At 42.4% G+C, this 14,755-nt stretch overlaps 1 pseudogene across 1 annotated transcript in view; it reads left to right on the top strand.

The window, feature by feature from the left end:
- The window catches only part of LOC308329629 (mitogen-activated protein kinase kinase kinase 7-like), a 22,871-nt pseudogene extending 8,321 nt beyond the window's left edge, over positions 1-14,550 (top strand). Inside the window, exons 7-14 of the transcript XR_013966235.1 lie at positions 2,884-3,012; positions 3,365-3,495; positions 4,587-4,671; positions 5,834-5,955; positions 7,577-7,715; positions 10,580-10,644; positions 11,257-11,372; positions 12,749-14,550. The product of XR_013966235.1 is annotated as a mitogen-activated protein kinase kinase kinase 7-like (transcript). The remainder of the gene's footprint in view (positions 1-2,883; positions 3,013-3,364; positions 3,496-4,586; positions 4,672-5,833; positions 5,956-7,576; positions 7,716-10,579; positions 10,645-11,256; positions 11,373-12,748) is intronic.
- Positions 14,551-14,755: the final 205 nt, after the last annotated feature.

A 14,755-nucleotide genomic window follows, 5' to 3' on the forward strand; every position in this document is an offset into this window, starting at 1 on the left:
ATGGTCTGATTGTGCTCAATAGGTCACAATAACATTCCGAAATTAGGTGTTGTGTTTTGTATGGCATTTTCCCCAGTAGTAGTTGCATATCTATCTCAGCTTTTGCCTGATAGCACACATGCTAACGTCAGCAGCCATAGCAACATACAGTGTGCGCAGACATAACATGAGTTGTTTACAACACAAACACACGGCCTTTTCACCACGCAATACACACAACAGCTCGGGAGTTATTAAACCGAACGTGGACGCTGTTTCAGTGTTACATTTGCTGCGCATATCGGAATAATTGTAACGGCATGCATGATAAATGTAACAACGCTAAAAAACACCATTAAACATATCGTTTTCACCTTAAAGCTATTACATTTCATTGAAGCAACTCCTTAGCATTGTTTTCATACCATGGATGTGATAAGATAATGTATCAAACATAAGGGAAATATTAAATAGGATCGGGTGTACCAGTTTGGCCATTTCTTTTTTTTCAATGGGGCAATACATTGATTAAACAAACGTTTGATTGATTGAGTTGTACAACGTTATACAACCCTAAACTAATTTTAGAATACACTACACAATACAATACAATTTTAGAACATATTTTGCACGTTCCATTTTTTTACTCAGAGATCCCTTTAGCTACACATGTAATATTTCCAGGCAACGGACCTACACATGTCAGCTACCATAAACCACTTCAAGTTATTAGGACGAAATAACTGACAGGAGTGACGGTGCTGTGCTGTGAGTAAACTAATAGGGGAGAGCCGCCAAGGATGTAACATTTTGCACGTTTCATTCTTTTACTCAGAGATCCGTTTAGCTACACATGTAATATTTTCAGGCAACGGACCTACACATGTCAGCTACCATAAACCACTTCAAGTTATTTTTTTGATAAAACAGGTCGGGAGTTATTCAACCGAACGTGGACGCTGTTTCAGTGTTACATTTGCTGCGCATATCGGATCAATTGTAACGGCATGCATGATAAATGTAACAACGCTAAAAAACACCATTAAACATATCGTTCTCAGCTTAAAGCAATTACATTTCATTGAAGCAACTCCTTAGCATTGTTTTTATACCATGGATGTGATAAGAAAATGTATCAAACATAAGGGAAATATTAAATAGTATCGGGTGTACCAGTACCAGTTTGGCCATTTCTTTTTTTTCAATGGGGCAATACATTGATTAAACAAACGTTTGATTGATTGAGTTGTACAACGTTATACAACCCTAAACTAATTTCAGAATACACTACACGATACAATACCATTTCAGAACATATAATATTGGCCAATATGTCAAATATGTAAATATTACATATAATGGCATTGAATGGAAGCGGACCATTTGTAACACATGTTACAAATGACCCGCTTTTGCAAGTTTTCTTTGCAGTTGCTTACAGACCAGAATGAACGTGAATTCCGTCTAAACACGATGCAAACTAATGAAGAACATAAGCATGAACACATCCATGTGGATTTTTATTCACCAACACCAAAGACAAAAATTGTACCACACATATACTCCAGGTGTAAAATTAGACGCATTTTGAAGGTAAACACTTCAAACTTCAAACTCCTGGCCACGTAGAGTACGTTGCTGTACACATACTGACGCGATGGCGTCATGGTGGCGTTGACCAATCAAGATATAACGTCCATGTTACAACCGTGAAGCGTTACAACCTTGGCGGCTCTCCCCTACATTTGTTACTAACATTAAGTTGTGGCGAAGTAGACACGTGGCCAGCAGATACTGTGTTTTGGACAAACAGGCTAGGTATTGGTGTTGATTTGGGTCAACTGGACAAACAGCGTGGTGTTGTTTTGTGTCTGTGTTTGTGTTGGAGCGCCTCAGTGTGGCCGTACAGGTCATGTGCAACCTCTTCCACAGAGAGATGGAGACACTAAATCTCAGCTGGACAAACATGTTTGCATGCATGCATCGCTGCCTTGCATGCTGTGTGCTACTGTTGAGTCTGTCACTTACTTTGACTGATTTATGGCATTGTCTTTCTGTTAAAATCCAACTATGTTAATTTAAGAACTCTGGGCATATAGGTCATTGTTTATTCACTGTGCACACGTGTAGCCTATTGTATGTCAGACTGTATGTCTGTCCCACAGTCACAATCCTTTAGTACTTAGGCTGTGGAAATATTCAGGACAAAACAATGGTACATTTCCAATAACCCATTCGTTACTACATGTGGAGTCAACTCCCGCCATTTATTTCTTCCCATAGTGCGTGGCAAAGTCGCTCTGGGATGAGTGCGCGCGTAGCGCGCACGAAATTCTAGTATATATATATATCTCAAAAAGGGAGAAAAAACCTTCCAAGGAAGGGACTGCACACTCCAGGGAACAGAGACGGACAACTGACTGCATCAAACTTATTTATTAGCACGACGCGTTTCGCCGTGAGCTTCGTCAGGTGTGTGTGTGTGTGTGTGTGTGTGTGTGTTTATCTTCGGCAGCCTAGGACATGTACACAGTTTGGTTGTAAGAGGCTTCCAACAACTTGGGATGCCAAAAAAAGCAGCCAAACGGCTTGTGAAATTCTGTGCAATATCTTCCACTATCGGTAGCCGCCAAATATGGCGAAGACGCTGTTACTTGTACCCCTGAAGGGTGTGTGGGTATTTGTTCGGGATTTGCTGATTGCATTCTGTACGGCACCTTGTAAATATTTGTGTCCTTGTATTTGTATCTCTTATGTGGACATAAATAAATGATTAAAATGTGCACATGAACAGCAGCAGACAGCAGTCTTTTCCTGGCAGAAACTACACTGGAAAAATGTGTTCATCTAGGTGTGTGTGTGTGTGTGTGTGTGTGTGTGTGTGTGTGTGTCTCTCTCCCACAGGCAGTAACTACAGTGAGAAGTGCGACGTGTTCAGCTGGGGCATCATACTGTGGGAGGTGATCACTCGGAGGAAGCCCTTCGATGAGATCGGTGGCTCCGCCTTCTGCATCATGTGGGCCGTGCACCGAGGTCAGAAACACCTTCTTTATGTTTTTGTGGCTTTTTTTTTAAGCTTTTTTTTTTATTATATTTTTTATATAGGGATAGATAAGTAGGATGATGGGAGAGGGATTGGAGTGAGTTTGTAATTGGAGTGAGTTTGGAGTCGAACAATTCGAGACCATTGAGAGCTTTATAGACAAGTAAAATCATTTTAAAATCAATCCTAAAAACAACCGGAAGCCAGTGCAGTGATGCCAAAACTGGAGTAATATGTTCTTGAAAACGACTGATATAGAAAACATGAGGTTTTTCAGAAAACTTGTCAGGATTTTGAAGGCATTTGTAGATCAGGTCCTCAGGTCTGATTGGGTCATTGCAGGCACTCGGCCCCCGCTGATCAAAGACCTCCCGGAGCCCATCGAGGACCTGATGTGCCGCTGCTGGGACAAAGACCCCGCAGAGAGGCCCGCCATGGAGGAGGTGAAGAACACCATGAGCCACCTCATGAAGGTACCCAGGTTTTGGTTGACAAAAATGTATTTTCTTTTTTTTGGGGCAGTGCAGAGCCACTCCCGAGGAACGGCAATGTGTTTCTGTCCCCGTGTCTGTTTAGAGTGCCACCAACAGGTGACAGAGGGGCGCTTCACACTGTGCACAGGTGCATGATGGGAAGCTGAGTTTTTGGTGTTTGTGTGACACCAGCACACGGGGAGGAGAACATGTGAGGGTACCTACCCTAGGGGACACGGGGAGAACATGTGAGGGTACCTACCCTAGGGGACACGGGGAGAACATGTGAGGGTACCTACCCTAGGGGACACAGGGAGAACATGTGAGGGTACCTACGCTAGGGGACACGGGGAGAACATGTGAGGGTACCTACCCTAGGGGACACGGGGAGAACATGTGAGGGTACCTACGCTAGGGGACACGGGGAGAACATGTGAGGGTACCTACCCTAGGGGACACGGGGAGAACATGTGAGGGTACCTACCCTAGGGGACACGGGGAGAACATGTGAGGGTACCTACGCTAGGGGACACGGGGAGAACATGTGAGGGTACCTACCCTAGGGGACACGGGGAGAACATGTGAGGGTACCTACCCTAGGGGACACGGGGAGAACATGTGAGGGTACCTACCCTAGGGGACACGGGGAGAACATGTGAGGGTACCTACCCTAGGGGACACGGGGAGAACATGTGAGGGTACCTACCCTAGGGGACATGGGGAGAACATGTGAGGGTACCTACCCTAGGGGACACGGGGAGAACACACACACAAAAACGTAACTTAAAAAAAAAACGTACAAAAAACACGCACGCACACATACACACACTAAAAATTAACTTAAAAAAACGTAACTTAAAAAACCTTAACTAAAAAAGAAAACCTTAAAGTACGTGATTTATTTGATTTGTTATTGCAATTTACAAGCTGCGTTCGCTTCCCGCGTTCGCACGTCTTACTTGTACTCTATGCTTCGTCCTCCACAGTACTTCCATCATGGGTTCTTCTTTGTCCTCCACAGTACTTCCATCATGGGTTCTTCTTTGTCCTCCACAGTACTTCCATCATGGGTTCTTCTTTGTCCTCCACAGTACTTCCCGGGTTCTGACGAGCCCCTGCAGATCCCCCATCACGGCTCGGGCAACAGAAGTGGCTCCTCGTCCGCCACCAGCACAGGTATATATAGACGTCAGTGTTGTTTTCCTCGACTAAAACCAAGACGAAAAATGTCCCGTCGTCGACTGCCTTTTTCCACTGACGGAAACTAACTGAAAACTAATCTGCGATGACTAAAAGTAAGACTAAATATATTGACAATTTCGTCAACAAATAAAAACTAGACTAAAATGTGTTAAGGGACTATAGTGGACAAGAGATCCGGTATAAGTCATTTTACACGTGGTTGCATGCTGAAAACAGCAGATCTACGAGCTTGCAGATCGGCTATTTTCAGCAAGAGTAAAATCAGTCATTATTGACGGCATCAAGGCCCGCCAAAATACATTTTAGTCGACTAAATCAACTGTAGATTTTGTCGACTAAAATCGTATGATATTTGGTCGACTAAAACTAGACTAGCATTAAAACATTCCACATGACTAAAAAGTGAAATGTGTCTACAAGCTTGTAGGTCTGCTATTTTTTATTAATCGTGACAATGTGGCACAAACCTTTATATATATTCTTTCAGAGCGAACGTTTTTATTTTATTTTTTATAACTTTATTTATAAGATTTTCAATTTTTGTAGACAAACCCCACATATACCCCACCCTCCCCGGTTCCATCACAAAACAAGACAACAACACAAAAAAAACCCAACAACAATAAAATAAAATAAACAGGTATTAAAGGATATAAATAATAAATGAAATAAATACAATAAAATAAAATTTGCCTTTTACTAGATTAAGGGGCTACACAGTGAACCAAATTACATGTAGGAAAAACACTTAGGACACATCATCAAAGGACAGTGAGTCGGAGGACAATGAAAGGGTGAATTCAAGGAAAGGGGACCAAGCCTTTACAAATTTCTGGCGAAGAGCGAACGTTTTTAACTCATATCTTTGCTTCTGGGGGGGGGGGGGGGGGGGGTGTCTGTGGAACAACATATTTCCAGATGGGGGTCGGCGGCCAATAACAGATTATATTTGGGGGTCCTTGACATGAAAATGTTTAAGAACCGCTGACATAGAAACACAGGGTTTTTCAGAAAACTGTCAGAATTTAGAAGGCATTTGTAGAATCGTCCTCAGGCCTAAATGGGTGGTTTTACAGTACCATGCTGTATAAGACACATTGTCGTAATGTGAATCCCCCTTGTGGTCCAATCACAGACTCCTATGCTGAATGCACCATCAACAGCAACCGGAGCGAGCGTGACATGGAGCTTGGGAAAGGAGAGGAGACCCTCAAGAGCATCGAGGCCAAGTTTCCTCTGCAGTTCAAACCATCAAAGGTATAGTTTTTGATTGATTAATAATATAATAATAATAAAACTTTATTTGTATAGCACCTTTCATGACATGAAATGCAGCTCAAAGTGCTTTACAGAGCAATGGAGAATAAAAGAAAAGCAAGGCAACAGCATTAAAAAACAAGCAGTAATGCAATACAGTGAGGACAAGAATAACAAAAAAAGGTAATCTTGGTAACATGATTAATGTGTGAATTTAAATTCAATTCAGAATCAATAATAACCCCCAGGTTCTTTACTGTACTGTTACTTTCTACAGTCAGGTTACCAAGTCTGCTTATTATTGATTATTTCTGCTCACTAGAACTGATTATGAGAACTTCTGTCTTATCCTCATTTAGCTTGAGAAAGTTCTCACTCATCCAACATTTGATGCTAGACAGACAGGTTGAAATATTTATTAACAGTTTGCAGAATTACAGTATATTTCAAGTACAAACTCAATACAAAAACACTGTTAACTGTGAGTGGACGACCCAATTAAGCATTACACTTTACGTTTACAAGAGGGTCCTCCACCATGTTCAATTCATCAAAACATTTAGAGACGTACAAATAGACACTTCTATTTAGTCAAAGAACAGAACAGGAATTCATCATAAAGGAGGTAAAAAAGGGAAAAGAAACCAGGGGCGGTAGTGTGTTTGCACAACGGAATCCGGATACAAAGGATGCAATTAAATGGGGGCCCGTCCGTCGCAGCAAAAAATATATTCTTTCTTACTAGCTTTTTTTTTTTACCAGGGCATGCAAGTATTAACAGATGTCAGGCTTAATAATCTAAGAAACGTGTTACCTAATGTAAATGCTGACGGGCCAAAATGCCATTCTTTTCTTTGGCCGCGAGCCAAAGTATGACACAGCGCCGGGCCTACGCCATGGATGGAAAGAACTGTGTAATGTGCAAAGCATGTTCGTTTATTAAAGTAGTGTGTAATGTGCAAAGCATGTTCGTTTATTAAAGTACTGTGTAATGTGCAAAGCATGTGGGCATGTTGGTTTATCCACGGTGTGACTGACCTGTTTTATCGGCCAGGGGTTTGTTGTTTGTTGGAATTCCTAAAACAACACCACGCAAACTGCACTCTCTGGCCTCGTTAAAAGACACCCGTCTTGTCCGTGTCTTGTGTCTTGTCCGTGTTTAAACATGGACAAGACACGGACAAGACGGGTGTCTTTTAGGTGTGAATGAGGCCTCTGGTGCACATTCATCATAATGTCAGCAGACATCTGAAAGGACAAGCAAACAGAAAGATGTTTATTGATACATACACACACACTAGAGTAGATACGGTATTCTGCCATTTCTCTCCGGAGGAAACCACCTAACTCCATTTTTTGAGGTTTTAGATGTATTTATTCATTGCATAAATCAGTGCTATTGAACACCCTTTACGTCTGTGAGTTGTTTTTTGAAAATAATGAACCAATGAAAACCTCTTAATTCTTTCTATGCCTTGGACATGTATACATACTGGGGAGGGGGTCCTTGACATGATAATGTTTGAGAACCACTGACATACTGTAGAAACACAGGGTTTTTCAGAAAACTGTCAGGATTTAGATGACATTATTTAGTAAAAATCTGTGTTGTGTTTTTTAGACGGGCACGCTGCGGTCCAACGTGTTCAGAGAGCCCAGCGCGGAGGGCACCCAGCCGCCGGGACGCTCCCACAGCCCCGCGCAGCCCGCCCCCGCCGTCACCGACCAATCGGAGCTCAGGAGGCCAGTCAGTCCCACAGGTACAGGTGTGTGTATAGTAACGATGATGCCGTTAACAGGATGCCTAGACGATACGTCGCTGTTGATTCTGTCGACCGAAACTTAAGGCGAGAAATGTTCCGTCGACTACCTTTTTTTCACTGACGAAAACTACATGGAAACTAAATGAAAACTTAAGGTATGACGACTTGAAATTAAGTACTAAATATACTGACAATTTCGTCGCCAAATAAAAACTAGACTAAAATGTTAGGAAGGGACTAGTCGACAAGAGATCCAGTATAAGTCATTTTACACTTGGTTGCACGCTGAAAATAGCCGATGTATATGCTCACAACGCAGCGTGACGCGTTGCGAGCTTGTAGATGTGTAAATAGTGTAAATACAGTCATTACGACGGCAACAAGGCCCGCCAAAATGCATTTTAGTCGACTAAATCAACAGTAGATGTAGTCGACTAAAATGACACATTCCAGGTGATTCAAATGAGGTGATTAAAATTCCGCAAAACCTTGAATTTGAACGTGTGCCAGGACAAAAATCACGCTAGGTCGTAGAACAGCGGAGGATATTTCCAAGTATGCAAACAATTAAAATTTGCGCAATTAAAAACAATGTTGCAAGTTAGATGCTTAAGCCATTTAAACAGTGTTTTGCATGAGCGCATACCTGTAATACCAACCAACTGCAATCTACAGCCATGTCTTTCTCGCGTTACGTCTCGTCCTTTTAATTAAGGATAAACCATACCGAATGTTAATACTCGAATGCCAATAAATGTGACATGCCGACAGTGCCGAGGCAGCGTAAGTGGGGACCGCATCTTTTTTTCTTCTTTTTTTTGTCATAATGGAAAATCACAGGGTGCCAACTTCACGGACCTCCACCACTTTATCAAATCAAATCAAATCTAATTTTATTTATAGAGCACATTTTCAAAGACCAGGAGGCCAACCAAAGTGCTGTACAGGAAACATGACACAAGTAACATAGTAAAACAAAATCAAAGCAACACAAAAAGTACACAGGTTAATTAGGTCAAACATTGAAAGCCAGGGAGAAGAAATGGGTTTTGAGTAAAGACTTAAAGGCCTCTAAGGAGGGAGCAGACTTAATATGAGGGGGTAGACAGTTCCAGAGTTTGGGGCCAGCCACCGAAAAGGCACGGTCACCTCTGGACCTGTAATTGGAATTGGGCACAGTCAGGAGCCGCTGGTCAGCTGACCTCAGGGCCCTGGATGGGGTGTAAGGGACCATGAGTGCCGATAAATACAGGGGGGCCAAACCGTTTAGAGATTTAAAAACAAATAATAGAATCTTAAAATCAATTCTAAATTTAACGGGAAGCCAGTGGAGGGAGGCAAGAACGGGAGTGATATGATCACGCCTCCTCGTACCAGTGAGTAGGCGTGCGGCGGCATTTTGGACAAGCTGCAGACGTCTGAGGGTGGACTGGTCCATGCCTACATATAGCGCATTGCAATAATCGAGCCGCGATGAGATAAAGGCTTTAGCCTACTACCGGTACCACATAAGGTTTAGGCTGCACAGGGAGGCAGTCTAATATACAGTAATGTTTTAAACGTGCATGCAGGTCACGACAGTGACAGTGACAGACAGGACAGGAGCGGAGGAGATGCAGCTATTTGCAAAACAGAATTTATCACGGGCTGTGCGTGTCCACTCCAAACTCATTCCAATGACGTGAGCAATGTTATTTAATGAATGCTTCACAGAATCACAGGTTCACTAATGTTGTATATTAAATGAATATACATTTTAATAATTGTATATACAACTAACAACACACACAGTGACAGTTGCTTGCAAGTTGCGTGTGCGTGCGTGCGTCTGTGTGTGTATGAGAGGGGGGGCAGCGAGGCGGGCAGCAAGGCAATTAAGGCAAGGCTTGACCTTTTTCATCATGTAACTATGGTTTCCAAGGTCGTACTGCAGTTGTTCATGTCACAAAAACGAGGGCGAGGCTTGATTTCATAGGGCATGCCAGATAGATTTCAGCCGTCACATTTATTAACGTCAGAACGAAATTAAGGAAGGAACTGAACCGGTTCCACCCTGGTGGAAATGTGGTGCCATGTAACACCAGGGCAGAGTGACAGTGCACAGAACAGGCCACTAAGGGGTGCTAGAGGACAATCATCCAGTCTTTTACATAAGACAGGCCAGTGCACTGATTTTGTAGTTTGTGCTTTAAAAAAATAATATGTAAAAATACTAATTGTATATATATCTGCTGTCGGGAAGAAACTACCTAACTCCAAAATGTTCATTTTTCAGGAAATTAAAATATACATTTTTTCAGGATATTAAGAAAACAGGATATTATTAGAAAACAAAGCAATACTGCCTCATGTTGGTGTTGTGACTTTATACATTGAGAATGTTCTTGCATTAGAGGGGGGTGGAGTTAGTTGCTTTAGGAGATAGTTTGGGGCCTCCAATGGAGTTAAGAGGTTTTGTCCCAAGCGTTTTTTTCTTTCTTTATTTTCTTTACTTTCCATTGGTTTAATATTTTCGAAACAACACACAGACGTAAAGGGTGTTCAATAGCACTGATTTATGAAACAACACACAGACGTAAAGGGTGTTCAATAGCACTGATTTATGCACAAAATTATATATATATATAGTATATCATAAATTGAGTTAGGAGGTTCATATTGTTATTCATCATTAGTAAAAGCTGTAGGCCTATTTATTATCACAGTCATCAAACCATGTGATAATAACATGCTTGAATTGTGTGTGTGTGTGTGTGTGTGTGTGTGTGTGTGTGTGTGTGTGTGTGTGTGTGTGTGTGTGTGTGTGTGTGTGTGTGTGTGTGTGTGTGTGTGTGTGTGTGTGTGTGTGTGTGTGTGTGCAGTAGCTGTCAATTTCTTGGACAGCTCCATCCCCATGGCCTACTTGACACTGGATCATCAACTACAGGTACATTAAATATATATACATTAAATATACAGTCTAAACCCATTTAGACCTGAGATCAGATTCTAAAAATGTCTTCTACATCCTGACAGTTTTTTTGAAAAATCTATGTTTCTATGTCAGTTCTTCGATCTTTCAAAAATAGCTAGAAGCCGTTTCAACCAATCAGATTGCTTCCTCGAAACAACCTGTTGTAGAATGTTCTTTTACTACTTATGATCTACCATAACGATCATGTGATCATAGACGGATGACAAAAACACTGTTATGCTGGTCCTCTTTTTAAAGGTAGAGTAAGTGATTTCACTCAAAAAACCTTTAAGGTTTCGTTTTTGGCTGTGGGACCTAAGCCTTCGTCCAATCAGGATAGAGAGTCAAAAACGAAACCCAAGGTTTTTTGACCCCCAGGGTTTAACTGGGGACAGGGAAGAACTCCTTATATGGTCAGCACACTCTATAGTAGAGAGGATTATCACAACAAAACAAACAAAATATGTGATATTTGAATTAAGTGAAATCACTTACTCTACCTTTAATTTACTAGCGTTGACTGAACTGTGTCTCTCTCTCTCTCTCTCTCTCTCTCTCTCTCTCTCTCTCTCTCTCTCTTTCTAGCCCCTGGCTCCGTGTCCAAACTCCAAGGAGTCCATGGCCGTGTTTGAGCAGCACTGCCGAATGGCTCAGGAATACCTGAAGGTCCAGACGGAGATCGCCCTTCTGGTTCAGAGGAAGTAAGTCCAATCCTATCCTAGTGTCGCATGATTGTTGTGCTTCACTCAAATGTCATCTTCTTAGAAAGAATGATGTACGAATGCTGTGTTACATTTACAACAACAACAGCAACAACCCTTAACACAATTATTTTCTCATGGCAAAAAAAGTGCAGGACAACAGTGGCAAATATGTACATTGGAAAACAAACAAATCTAGCGAGACATGGTATCACTTAGTGCCTTAATGGCATTTGGTTAGCTTTTGGTACTTTGTACCGTCTACCAGAGGGAAGTAGTTCGAACTCCCTGCAGAGTGGATGAGAGGAGGTCGTTTGCTATCTTGACAGCTTTTTTACGAAGTACCTCATTGTAGATACAGCCTAATTGTTGCTGTCTCTTCCCATTTTGAGGCTAGGTTTACTATTCGCTGCAGCTTGCTTGTTCCTTTTACATTTAGATTGCCAAACCACATTGCCATGTTAAAAGTCAACATTCCAGGTTTTTTATACTTAAGCTATTGAAAAATAGCAGATCTACAAGCTCATAGCACGCCACCGAGTGGCGCGCTATGAGGTATTCCTGACAATGCATGAAGTGCTTTACAGAGCAATGGAGAAAGAAAAGAAAAGCAAGGCATAAAACATAAAAAATAATTACAGCAATGCGGACATGAATAACACAAAAATGTAGAAGGGGGAAGAGTGTAGAAGTGGGTCTTGAGCTGCGCTTTAAAAATGTCTACAGAGGCTGCCTGTCGAAGGTACAGTGGGAGTTTGTTCCACGCCATCGGCCCCTAGAAGCAAAAAGCTGCTTCACCGTATTTATTTTAGTGTGTGTGTGTGTGTGTGTGTGTGTGTTTGTGTGTGTGTGTGTGTGTGTGTGTGTGTGTGTGTGTGTGTGTGTGTGTGTGTGTGTGTGTGTGTGTGTGTGTGTGTGTGTGTGTGTGTGTGTGTGTGTGTGTGTGTGTGTGTGTGTGTGTGTGTGTGTGTGTGTGTGTGTGTGTGAATGGGTGAATGTTATGCGTGAATGTAATGCACAATCTATGTAAAGCGCCTTGGATAAAGGTGCTAGGCTAGGGCATTCACTTCTAGTCATTTTGACTAGTTGGCTAGTTTACTAGTGGACTAGTTTTTTAACTACCTATTATATAAAAAAAGTGGAAGAAATTGGAAATAAATATTTGTACATTTAAAAACTGTGTACATTGATGACTATAACTGTAATCTGCCTACAAAATAGGAAAATAAAAACTAAATCTTATCAACTAGTGGATTTACTAGTCGGCTAGTTGAATAGCCGTCAGTCGACTAGTTGCTTAAAGCCCTAAAAGGCGCTATATATATAAACGCACCATTTACCATTTTATATATAAATATAAAAAGTACTTTCCTCAGACAGGAGCTGAACTCTGAGCTGGAGCAGGACAACAGGGAGCAGCAGAGCACGTCCCGTCTGGTCCAGGAGCACAGCAAGCTGTTGGAGGAGAACCGGAGCCTCTCGGGGTACTGCCAGAACCTCAGGACCAAACTGGGCCTCATACAGCAGCAACACCACAGCTAGGACCACCCAACTGGGCCTCATCACAGTTAGGACCACCAAACTGGGCCTCATCACAGTTAGGACCACCAAACTGGGCCTCGTCACAGTTAGGACCACCAAACTGGGCCTCGTCACAGTTAGGACCACCAAACTGGGCCTCATACAGCAGCAGCACCACAGCTAGGACCACCAAACGGCGCCTCGTCACAGTTAGGACCACCAAACTGGGCCTCATACAGCAGCAACACCACAGTTAGGACCACCAAACTGGGCCTCATTCAGCAGAACCACCACAGCTAGGACCCCCAAACTGGGCCTCATCACAGTTAGGACCACCAAACTGGGCCTCATCACAGTTAGGACCACCAAACTGCATCATCCAGCAGCAACACCACAGCTAGGACCCCCAAACTGGGCCTCATCATCCAGCAACAGCACCACAGTTATAGGACCACCAAACTGGGCCTCATCATCCAGCAGCAGAGTTAGGACCACGCCTTTTAGCACCCGCCCGCCCGCTGGAGTCTCCTTTCGTCCCCGTCACTGGATCCGACCCCCCCTCCCCCCCCTGTTCGCCTCGGACGAGGCAGCAGCCAAACCGTCCCCGTTTCCCCCTCTGTCGGCTGCGACGTCGAACCCCAACGATATAGCCAAAGAAGAAGAATGTCTTTGTTCGTGTGTCGTGTTGGGGGTTTTTGTGCACTCGGCAAAGAAGCAATGGGCACACACGTGTGTGTGCCCATCGCTTCTTTAGTCGCACACACACGTGTAAGAAGCGCTCGGCAAAGAAGCGATGGGCACACACACGCGTGTGTGTGTGTCAGTGTGTTGGAAAAAAGTGGACATTCATTCACGCTCTGGGGAAACCTTGTGTAAAAGCAGGACGGGGGAAAGTGTCTATCGTTGGACTTCTTACTATGCAATGGAGCAGCGTACTGTTCGCTGCTTCCAAAGTAACCATGCATCGGGTTTATCTGTCTAGACGAAGCAGTGGTGGCGTGACTGCAATTGTATCTCCTTTTATTTTTATATTCTTCCGATTTGTTTTAATTTTGTGAAAAGGCACATATATCTAGAAATGAGTCCAATTCCTCAAGCTTGTACTGTGATTTCAAACTCTTGACAAAAGGGATTGTCCCTTTTGGGTACAAAAAGACATTTTTCTTTTTTTAAAGAAAAAAGGTTTGTTGGCCTTTAATGAAACGACAGCCTTGAGGGACTTTTTATCTATTTAACTATTTGATTAACTGACTTCTATTTTAGAAGGATTTTATTTGATTCTTTCCAAGGACACGAGTCACAGTATCACCAAGCCATCGTATTAGTATTATCATTATTATTATTATTATTATTATCACCGTTCACTGCACTTTTTTTCTTTGTTCTGTTTTCGTTGATGTACTGGTTTGTTGTTCATAGTGTAATTATTTTTTCTTGTTTTGGCAATGAATGGAATTCACTGTTTACACCTGACAGGTTTAGGGTGGGTGGGGGGGTGAATATATCGTGCTCCACTTTTACAATTGCAAAAGAAAAAATTGGATTAGCTTTTGGATCGGCACCGTTGTGTTAGTGTATATGCATTTGTTCACAAGTTGCCTTAGTTATAGTAATTGCTCATGTAAATGTGGCATTTTAAAATGATATGCTGTAGATATTTTTTGTCTTTGTCTTGGTTTTCTTTGCTAAATATTGACACATGTACTGTATGGTACGGTACGGTACGGTAGGCACGCAGTTGTGAAATGCACATGAATAGTGAATTATAGCTGATAACCCCTTTTAGGAGAGGAAACCCTTTTGGTGTTTTAAGCCTTATGTTATATTTTTGTAGTTTTTAGTATGGACACACTTGAAACTCA

Source organism: Protomyctophum bolini (genome assembly GCF_963924005.1).
Source record: "Protomyctophum bolini genome assembly, chromosome: 15".
NCBI classification, from domain to species: Eukaryota; Metazoa; Chordata; class Actinopteri; order Myctophiformes; family Myctophidae; genus Protomyctophum; species Protomyctophum bolini.